Here is a 9,704-nt window from a genome sequence, read left to right as displayed (position 1 = left end):
TAGAAAAGTAGGTAATAAGCCTTTGTTAACAGTTCAATAAAAAGGGATCGTTCACTGTAGTGTGACCTTTACTTCTCATGCACTATATTCATATCACGCGCCTTAGACTTCGTATATTTGAAGTTTTATAATTACCCTCATGTGTTCATGTGAGGGCCAAACTGTATGAACGTCGGAGCTGCATTCTCCAGTATACTCACACAAAGTGAAAGTCAATTCTTGTAATTATTGATATCACTATTTTATACCTCGAGGAATACATAACACAATTGCATTCAGTACGTGGGACTTCATGTTTACACAGAAAGCCACACAACAACCAACTGTAACGCGGAATAAAATAGTTTGTCAAAAGGAGAGGTTACATGAGCGTACATATGCTCAAATTGCTCAAGATGATCATCTTTTGTTGTTTGGTTACAACAAATAGATTCAAATAATGTCATCATTAGATTCATAGGGTCTCTTCAGAACTACCTCAGTAGATCGGTCACACTGATAGCGCGTCGTAATCCACTTATAATTACATCCAATACAGGACGTCAAAATGGCCGACGAAAAACGTGACGGGAAAGATTTCCGAAGTTGTTCACGAACCTGTGGCAATTCCAAGTGTCGGTCATAATTGACCAGGAATATGGAAGTAGTCCGTCACTGTCGACGTCATTTCAAGAATACAATCTCAGGGAAAAGGTATGAACGTCAAAATGTGTCAAAACGCTTCTTTTGGCCCTTAGTTTACAACTTATATTTCTCAAATGTGATATTCACAATATTTTCAAGACTCACAGGTTACACTCGCTACTAATTTTCAGGATTGTAAAGGTCGGTCATACCTGATCATGGAACATCCTCCCAGATCCATAATTTTCATGGATTTTCCATTTCTGTTACCAGACGCCATACAAGCACCAGTGAATGAATGAAAACTAAACAAATTAATCATACAGGAAACTTTAGCTATAAATAACACATTAATGTGTAACATTGTGTAGACAGATGAACAAACATATATTTGCATAAATTTGGATTTAACGTTTCAAGTAGGCAATTGATAGTTGACACTGGCAAAAACAAGAAGTCAGATTCACGTTGTTATGAAGTGGCATCTGTAATGACGAGTGAAAAATCTCTATGTTGACAAAAAAATGTAAATGGCATCAGTATTGTCATGTTAAACATGTTTGGAACACAGAAAAGGAATCGAAACAGTCGCTGCATGTTGGACTGCAGTGTTCTCTTCATCAGGAGGTACATAACAACCAACCTTCATAACAGAGCTCGTCTGAATCAGTAGAAATGGTAAAGTGAATCGTATAAAGTTATATATTATTCGAACTGTAACTGTCACCTAACTATATAGTTTCATGCATACGCACAATGTTCGGCACTGTGAATACTTATTGATCTTCCGGTGAACTTTCTGCCAGGGAAGCCAAACCCTAAACATTCTAATTTACTCGTTTGTTTAGACCAGCTGATGGGTTATGCCGAGAACATGAACCCATGAACAACCCACACTTCCACATGAGATCGAATTGGTAACCTGGAAACGCCAAACAACATAAATTTCAAAGAGGATGAAATGAGGATAGTAAACGGCACTTTCAGCACTTTACTTGTGTGCGTACACATTTTGACATTATTCTCCGGAAGCGAAACAAGCCTGCCTCAGTCTAATAAACCAAGGATCAATGGATCTTCCGAAATAAGTACAAGCACGCCACCTAATCGATGATTTATGATGAACCTCGCTGATCCAGCAACAAACACAATATACCACAAGGAAACATAAGGCTCTCTGTGTGGCATCATGACCCAAATAGTAGGTCAGTTCAGGAGAGACAGAATGAGAGAATAAATAAATATGAAAGTATCGCACATGATCATGATACAATTAAAAACAAAACATAATTCATGTATATTCAAACTGTTCAATGTGAGGTCCAGCCTTATACGACTGCGGTATACAACAATAAATGTCAATATTAAAATAATATAATATAATCAAGAGATGACACCACCACACATTGTAGAACTATATATCCTGCCAGGCATGTACTACCGCTTCCGTTATATATATGTATGAGGGACGGGAAGCAGCTACACAAGATTTCAGGAAAGTTAACTTCCAATTATTTTTTAATAGCCACTAAAGCTTACGTATACGCAGTTGATGAAATAAATTAAAAACAATTTTTTTTAAATGTCTTCTCTTATTATTGTGGCGAAATGTCTTATATAAATGCATGAATTCAAGAATATATGTTTCGTAAACAGATGTACAACACAGTTCGCATAAAAGCACATTTTGAACATATGGACAATGCATGTAGTTCCCAATGCATGTAAGTCCAAACTTATCATCACCAAAGAATGATCTACTTATAATTATCAGACATTACCCCAAATCTGAACGCTATAAAGGTATTTGACCTGCAGATAATGTATGACGCTAGCTTCATGTAAGTTTTCGTCTTCAAGATTGCGATGATTACGTCTTTAAATAAACACAAAGTTTAACAATGTTTTCGTTTATTCTTACTATGATTAAATCTTAACATGTTGGAACTACCTGAAAAAAGTAGGTTATTATCATAATTGTTTTTTGCTCCCGTGTAAACATTGGAAAATTTCTAATTGAGGCGTAAAACCCACCTCACTTGTGTACTTAAACTTAATGTTTAAAGGTCATTTGTCATGATGTCATTTCCATGCAGACATATGTGTAACAAGAGGAAGTTTTCAAGCAAAAACTGTATTGCAATGAACTGTACGTTTCTTCTTTCACAAACGCACGAGAGTCAATTTACTGATAAGTAGTCATTTCTTTGATCAAGAAGAATTCGATATGATAATATATACATTCTCCTTAGCTTGTATCCGGAAGTTTTAGAATTGACGCATATTACAGTTGTTACTTGGGTGTAATATTTTGATGCTTTAATTGTCCGTTATTCAGGTATGGCCTGATGAGACTCGTACGTGGTACGAGTTGAAAGCGCTAGCCAATTAAAACTGTGTTCAATCTTACTCCACTTATTTAATTATTACTATATATATTTATATACATTTACATTTATGCAAAATGTATGAAAACACATTTATATTCATTGTGTTTCAAATAAACATGGTGATATCCGTCCTGCTTCTCTTTTTTTCTGAGATTCCTGTCTTCAGAGGGAGAAAACGGTAATATTTTAAAGAAAAATCTATTGCCATATTCTCAGTGTATATCCCAAGGCGTATTGTTTTGGTATGCATGAATATCTGTGCTGGTTTGTTACAGTTTATATCTCTTAACAAATGCTGTGAGTCATCTGAGGGAATTGAACCCGAGTAGGTAAACAAGGAAGATATAACCAAATAACAATCACATACACAGATCTTTAGCGGGGATAATTATGAACAGAAATCAACCGTTAAAAGAAAATAGTGAGTGAGTAAGTGAGTATGCTTTTACGATACTTTTATCAATATTCGAGCAATATCATGGCGGGGGATACCAGAAATGGGCTTCACACATTGTACCCATGTCGGGAATCGAACCCGGGTCTTCAGCGGGACGAGAGAACGCTTTAACCACAAGGCTACCCGACCGCCCCTTAAAAGAAAAAAACAAACAACATCACATATAATTTTCGATAAGATGAATAACATAATTCTTACTTCCGAATATGAATATTTGCATATGTAATATTAAGAATTGTTTTCCTGTAGAGAATTTCAAGACGGGGAAGTGGGATAGCCTGGTGTGTGTGGCTAACGCATTTGCTCGTTACTCCGATGCCCTGGTTTGATTCTCAACATAATACAATGTGTGAAGCATGTTTCTAGTATATTCCCCTCTGAGATATTGCTGGAAATACAACTCACTCACTCACTTACTAACCTGTTTGGTGATTTCTAAAATATGAAATGCCTAGAGTAACTTCATTAACATTATGTTTTCATTGAGGAGCATCGTTTAGAATTCAAGACACAAACAGTGTTTCTGCTTGCTGATGAGTGTGGCTACAGTGTGATATACATGTATATATGATTGCTGATGAATGTGTCTGCAGTGTGATGTACATGTTTATATGATTGCTGATGAATGTGTCTGCAGTGTGATAGACATGTATATATGATTTCTGGTGAATGTGTCTGCAGTGTGATGTACATGTATATATGATTTCTGGTGAATGTGTATGCAGTGTGATGTACATGTATATATGATTGCTGGTGAATGTGTATGCAGTGTGATGTACATGTATATATGATTTCTGGTGAATGTGTATGCAGTGTGATGTACATGTATATATGATTTCTGGTGAATGTGTCTGCAGTGTGATGTACATGTATATATGATTGCTGGTGAATGTGTATGCAGTGTGATGTACATGTATATATGATTGCTGATGAATGTGTCTGCAGTGTGATGTACATGTTTTTATGATTGCTGATGAATGTGTCTGCAGTGTGATAGACATGTATATATGATTTCTGGTGAATGTGTCTGCAGTGTGATGTACATGTATATATGATTTCTGGTGAATGTGTATGCAGTGTGATATACATGAATATATGATTGCTGGTGAATGTGTCTGCAGTGTGATGTACATGTATATATGATTTCTGGTGAATGTGTATGCAGTGTGATGTACATGTATATATGATTGCTGGTGAATGTGTATGCAGTGTGATGTACATGTATATATGATTTCTGGTGAATGTGTATGCAGTGTGATGTACATGTATATATGATTTCTGGTGAATGTGTATGCAGTGTGATGTACATGTATATATTATTGCTGGTGAATGTGTCTGCAGTGTGATGTACAGGTATATATGATTTCTGGTGAATGTGTCTGCAGTGTGATGTACATGTATATATGATTTCTGGTGAATGTGTATGCAGTGTGATGTACATGTATATATGATTGCTGGTGAATGTGTATGCAGTGTGATGTACATGTATATATGATTTCTGGTGAATGTGTATGCAGTGTGATATACATGAATATATGATTGCTGATGAATGCGTCTGCAGTGTGATGTACAGGTATATATGATTGCTGGTGAATGTGTCTGCAGTGTGATATACATGTTTATATGATTTCTGATGAATGTGTCTGCAGTGTGATGTACAGGTATATATGATTGCTGATGAATGTGTCTGCAGTGTGATATACATGTTTATATGATTGCTGGTGAATGTGTCTGCAGTGTGATGTACAGGTATATATGATTGCTGATGAATGTGTCTGCAGTGTGATATACATGTTTATATGATTGCTGATGAATGTGTCTGCAGTGTGATGTACAGGCATATATGATTGTTGATGAATGTGTCTGCAGTGTGATGTATAGGTATATATGATTTCTGGTGAATGCGTATGCAGTGTGATGTACATGAATATATGATTGCTGGTGAATGTGTCTGCAGTGTGATGTACAGGCATATATGATTGTTGATGAATGTGTCTGCAGTGTGATATACATGTTTATATGATTGCTGATGAATGTGTCTGCAGTGTGATGTACAGGCATATATGATTGCTGATGAATGTGTCTGCAGTGTGATGTATAGGTATATATGATTGCTGATGAATGTGTCTGCAGTGTGATATACATGTTTATATGATTGTTGATGAATGTGTCTGCAGTGTGATGTACAGGCATATATGATTGTTGATGAATGTGTCTGCAGTGTGATGTACAGGCATATATGATTGTTGATGAATGTGTCTGCAGTGTGATATACATGTTTATATGATTGCTGATGAATGTGTCTGCAGTGTGATATACATGTTTATATGATTGCTGGTGAATGTGTCTGCAGTGTGATGTACAGGTATATATGATTGCTGATGAATGTGTCTGCAGTGTGATATACATGTTTATATGATTGCTGATGAATGTGTCTGCAGTGTGATGTACAGGCATATATGATTGTTGATGAATGTGTCTGCAGTGTGATAGACATGTATATATGATTTCTGGTGAATGCGTATGCAGTGTGATATACATGAATATATGATTGCTGGTGAATGTGTCTGAAGTGTGATGTACAGGCATATATGATTGTTGATGAATGTGTCTGCAGTGTGATATACATGTTTATATGATTGCTGATGAATGTGTCTGCAGTGTGATGTACAGGCATATATGATTGCTGATGAATGTGTCTGCAGTGTGATGTATAGGTATATATGATTGCTGATGAATGTGTCTGCAGTGTGATATACATGTTTATATGATTGTTAATGAATGTGTCTGCAGTGTGATAGACATGTATATATGATTTCTGGTGAATGTGTATGCAGTGTGATATACATGAATATATGATTTTTGGTGAATGTGTATGCAGTGTGATGTACAGGCATATATGATTGCTGAAGAATGTGTCTGCAGTGTGATATACATGTTTATATGATTGCTGATGAATGTGTCTGCAGTGTGATGTACAGGCATATATGATTGCTGACGAATGTGTCTGCAGTGTGATGTATAGGTATATATGATTGCTGATGAATGTGGCTACAGTGTGATATACATAAATATATGATTGCTGATGAATGTGTCTGCAGTGTGATGTACAGGTATATATGATTGCTGATGAATGTGTCTGCAGTGTGATATACATGTTTATATGATTTCTGATGAATGTGTCTGCAGAGTGATGTACAGGTATATATGATTGCTGATGAATGTGTCTGCAGTGTGATATACATGTTTATATGATTGCTGGTGAATGTGTCTGCAGTGTGATGTACAGGTATATATGATTGCTGATGAATGTGTCTGCAGTGTGATATACATGTTTATATGATTGCTGGTGAATGTGTCTGCAGTGTGATGTACAGGCATATATGATTGTTGATGAATGTGTCTGCAGTGTGATAGACATGTATATATGATTTCTGGTGAATGTGTCTGCAGTGTGATATACATGAATATATGATTGCTGGTGAATGTGTCTGCAGTGTGATATACATGTTTATATGATTGCTGATGAATGTGTCTGCAGTGTGATGTACAGGCATATATGATTGCTGATGAATGTGTCTGCAGTGTGATGTATAGGTATATATGATTGTTGATGAATGTGTCTGCAGTGTGATAGACATGTATATATGATTTCTGGTGAATGTGTATGCAGTGTGATATACATGAATATATGATTTCTGGTGAATGTGTCTGCAGTGTGATGTACAGGCATATATGATTGCTGATGAATGTGTCTGCAGTGTGATGTACATGTTTATATGATTGCTGATGAATGTGTCTGCAGTGTGATGTACAGGCATATATGATTGCTGATGAATGTGTCTGCAGTGTGATGTATAGGTATATATGATTGCTGATGAATGTGGCTACAGTGTGATATACATGAATATATGACTGCTGATGAATGTGTCTGCAGTGTGATGTACAGGCATATATGATTGCTGATGAATGTGTCTGCAGTGTGATATACATGTTTATATGATTGTTGATGAATGTGTCTGCAGTGTGATGTACAGGCATATATGATTGTTGATGAATGTGTCTGCAGTGTGATGTATAGGTATATATGATTGCTGGTGAATGTGTCTGCAGTGTGATATACATGTATATATCATCGCTGATGAATTTGTCAGCAGTGTGAAAGTCAGTCTGCCATGTAATTGTGTGTGACTAATCAACAGGTTCGAATAACTGTCTAGCCGGATTAACAGGACCTGGTTGTAAGACGACCTGCAGCCAGTACTGTGTTGACTGTAAATGCCATTTACTTACCAGCGGGGGTACCAACTGTACACTTGGTTGTATTGCGGGTCGTCATGGAACGCCATGTACACTCGAATGTTCTCGCAACTGCCAACATTGCGAGAGATATAATGGAGATATATGTAGACATCCAAAGACAACTGACGATGCCAAAGGTAAGACCCACTGACACCAACCCTTTTAACAAGCTGATACAATTGTCTATGAATACCATTAGGTTAGAATTTGTATATTATTTTCTCCATTATTTGTGCATGCATATGTCACAGTACTTAGCGTTTCCATGATTAAAGCAATCAAATATCAATGAGCATAAAATGTTTCGTTTAAATTTTGCTTCCTTATATTATACACAACTGTGTTTTTATCTGCGTACTGTCTTAAATACTCAGTGAGGTTGCTGTTACTGAAATGAGTACTGAACCAATTTCATTGCACGAGCCGGAGTCTTTCATCAATCATCTATATGGCATATAACATGGATCAGACATAAGATTAGATTTCGAAAGCACATTGTCAATTTGTTTATGTCGAGCCCACCTTCAACATAGGGACCTGAATCAATGTACACTGAGTCAGTCACTAAATGACCTCATCATTAATAATTGTTTCATTTGTTGCATTCATATTGTTTTTACAAAACAGGAAAAAAGTGACTTCCATGGTACAAAAAAGTGTATGGTATGATGACCAATATTTATAGAATCTGTCTCAAATCCCACTCATAAGTGCTGTACATTTGGAGATGAGGTAATACTGCTTCGTGTTGACCTCATCGTTCACTGTTTCAGACACTGGTCAGGGTGGTGCCGTCAACTTGAGGACGCTGGTCATCATCATAATATCTTTGGTTGTGTTTGCTGGGATGTGTATTGTTGTCATCTCTCTGCTTGTATACCGGTACTTGTCTTATGAAGTCACGCGCACTTACGCGTAAGGTGTTCATGCACTACTGTCGTTACTTAACACAACTACCAAGCTGGTTAAGTTAACGTCTATGAGAACAGTTTAAAAGTATTTACATAATGGACATGTCAATATGCATATCGGAAGGGATCAAAAATATACTATGAACTCTATTGCCCTTTTGGCCAATCATAGCAATACACCTTATTGGTTTAATATACAGAATAAATTAAAATAGCAATGCATTGTTTCATTTCACATACACGTACATGTAATAAATACTTTCTATGTTACTTTAGCGCTGCACACTATATTACCCTTCTTAATAAACAACTCTTCCCTCATTACATTGAGCTTAATAAACAAAATTAAAGACTAGTGGTAAATGCATAACAAGGAAAAATAATAAACTCTTTTGTATTTTGTAACACCCTACAAGGGTAAATGTCAAAATATCATTATAATATTGCTATTCATTTCACACAAGACACTGTAGAGCAAGAGCATCCCTTCCTACAGACGGTGGAAAGGAAGAACGGAGAAAACGGTTTCGAAGAAAACTTCCTCCGCTACCACCCTCTCGATGTGGAAAAGGTGACATTTCATCTACCCATACTACTCCACACGACTACTGCGAGGTGAAGGAAGCACACGGAGACACGTCGAGCACAGATAATCAAAGGGACCATGTTTATGATCTGGATTTCCCAGAACAACCCCCCGAGGGCAGCCCTGTTTCCTTGACTCACCTAGAAATGAAGGTTCTTGTTTCTCCACAGAGGAACACAGATACACAAATCTTGATGAATATCAGCATTGCACTTATATAGGTGAATGTAGGTGAACCAGTGATCGCCGAGAGGGGACATCGCTTTCGCGTCTTCAACTTTATAATTTGCGATTTTTGCGAAACTTACTTGAAATTCAATGCTGAGGTGCTTGTAAAACAGAATTCAAGCATACATACATACATACATACATACATACATACATACATACATACATACATACATACATACATACATACGTACCTGATGTATCTC

General features: G+C 36.6%; 1 pseudogene; it reads left to right on the top strand.

Annotated features, from left to right (window-relative positions):
• Positions 1-2,562: 2,562 nt before the first annotated feature.
• On the top strand, positions 2,563-9,491 carry LOC139451025 (uncharacterized; annotated as a pseudogene).
• The last annotated feature ends 213 nt before the right edge of the window (positions 9,492-9,704 follow it).

The sequence above is a fragment of the Haliotis cracherodii genome, unplaced genomic scaffold (assembly GCF_022045235.1).
Source record: "Haliotis cracherodii isolate W230 unplaced genomic scaffold, xgHalCrac1.p SCAF_8, whole genome shotgun sequence".
Classification (NCBI taxonomy): domain Eukaryota; kingdom Metazoa; phylum Mollusca; class Gastropoda; order Lepetellida; family Haliotidae; genus Haliotis; species Haliotis cracherodii.
The sequence above is the reverse complement of the archived record's forward strand: the minus strand, read 5'-3'. Positions and strand labels throughout refer to the sequence as shown.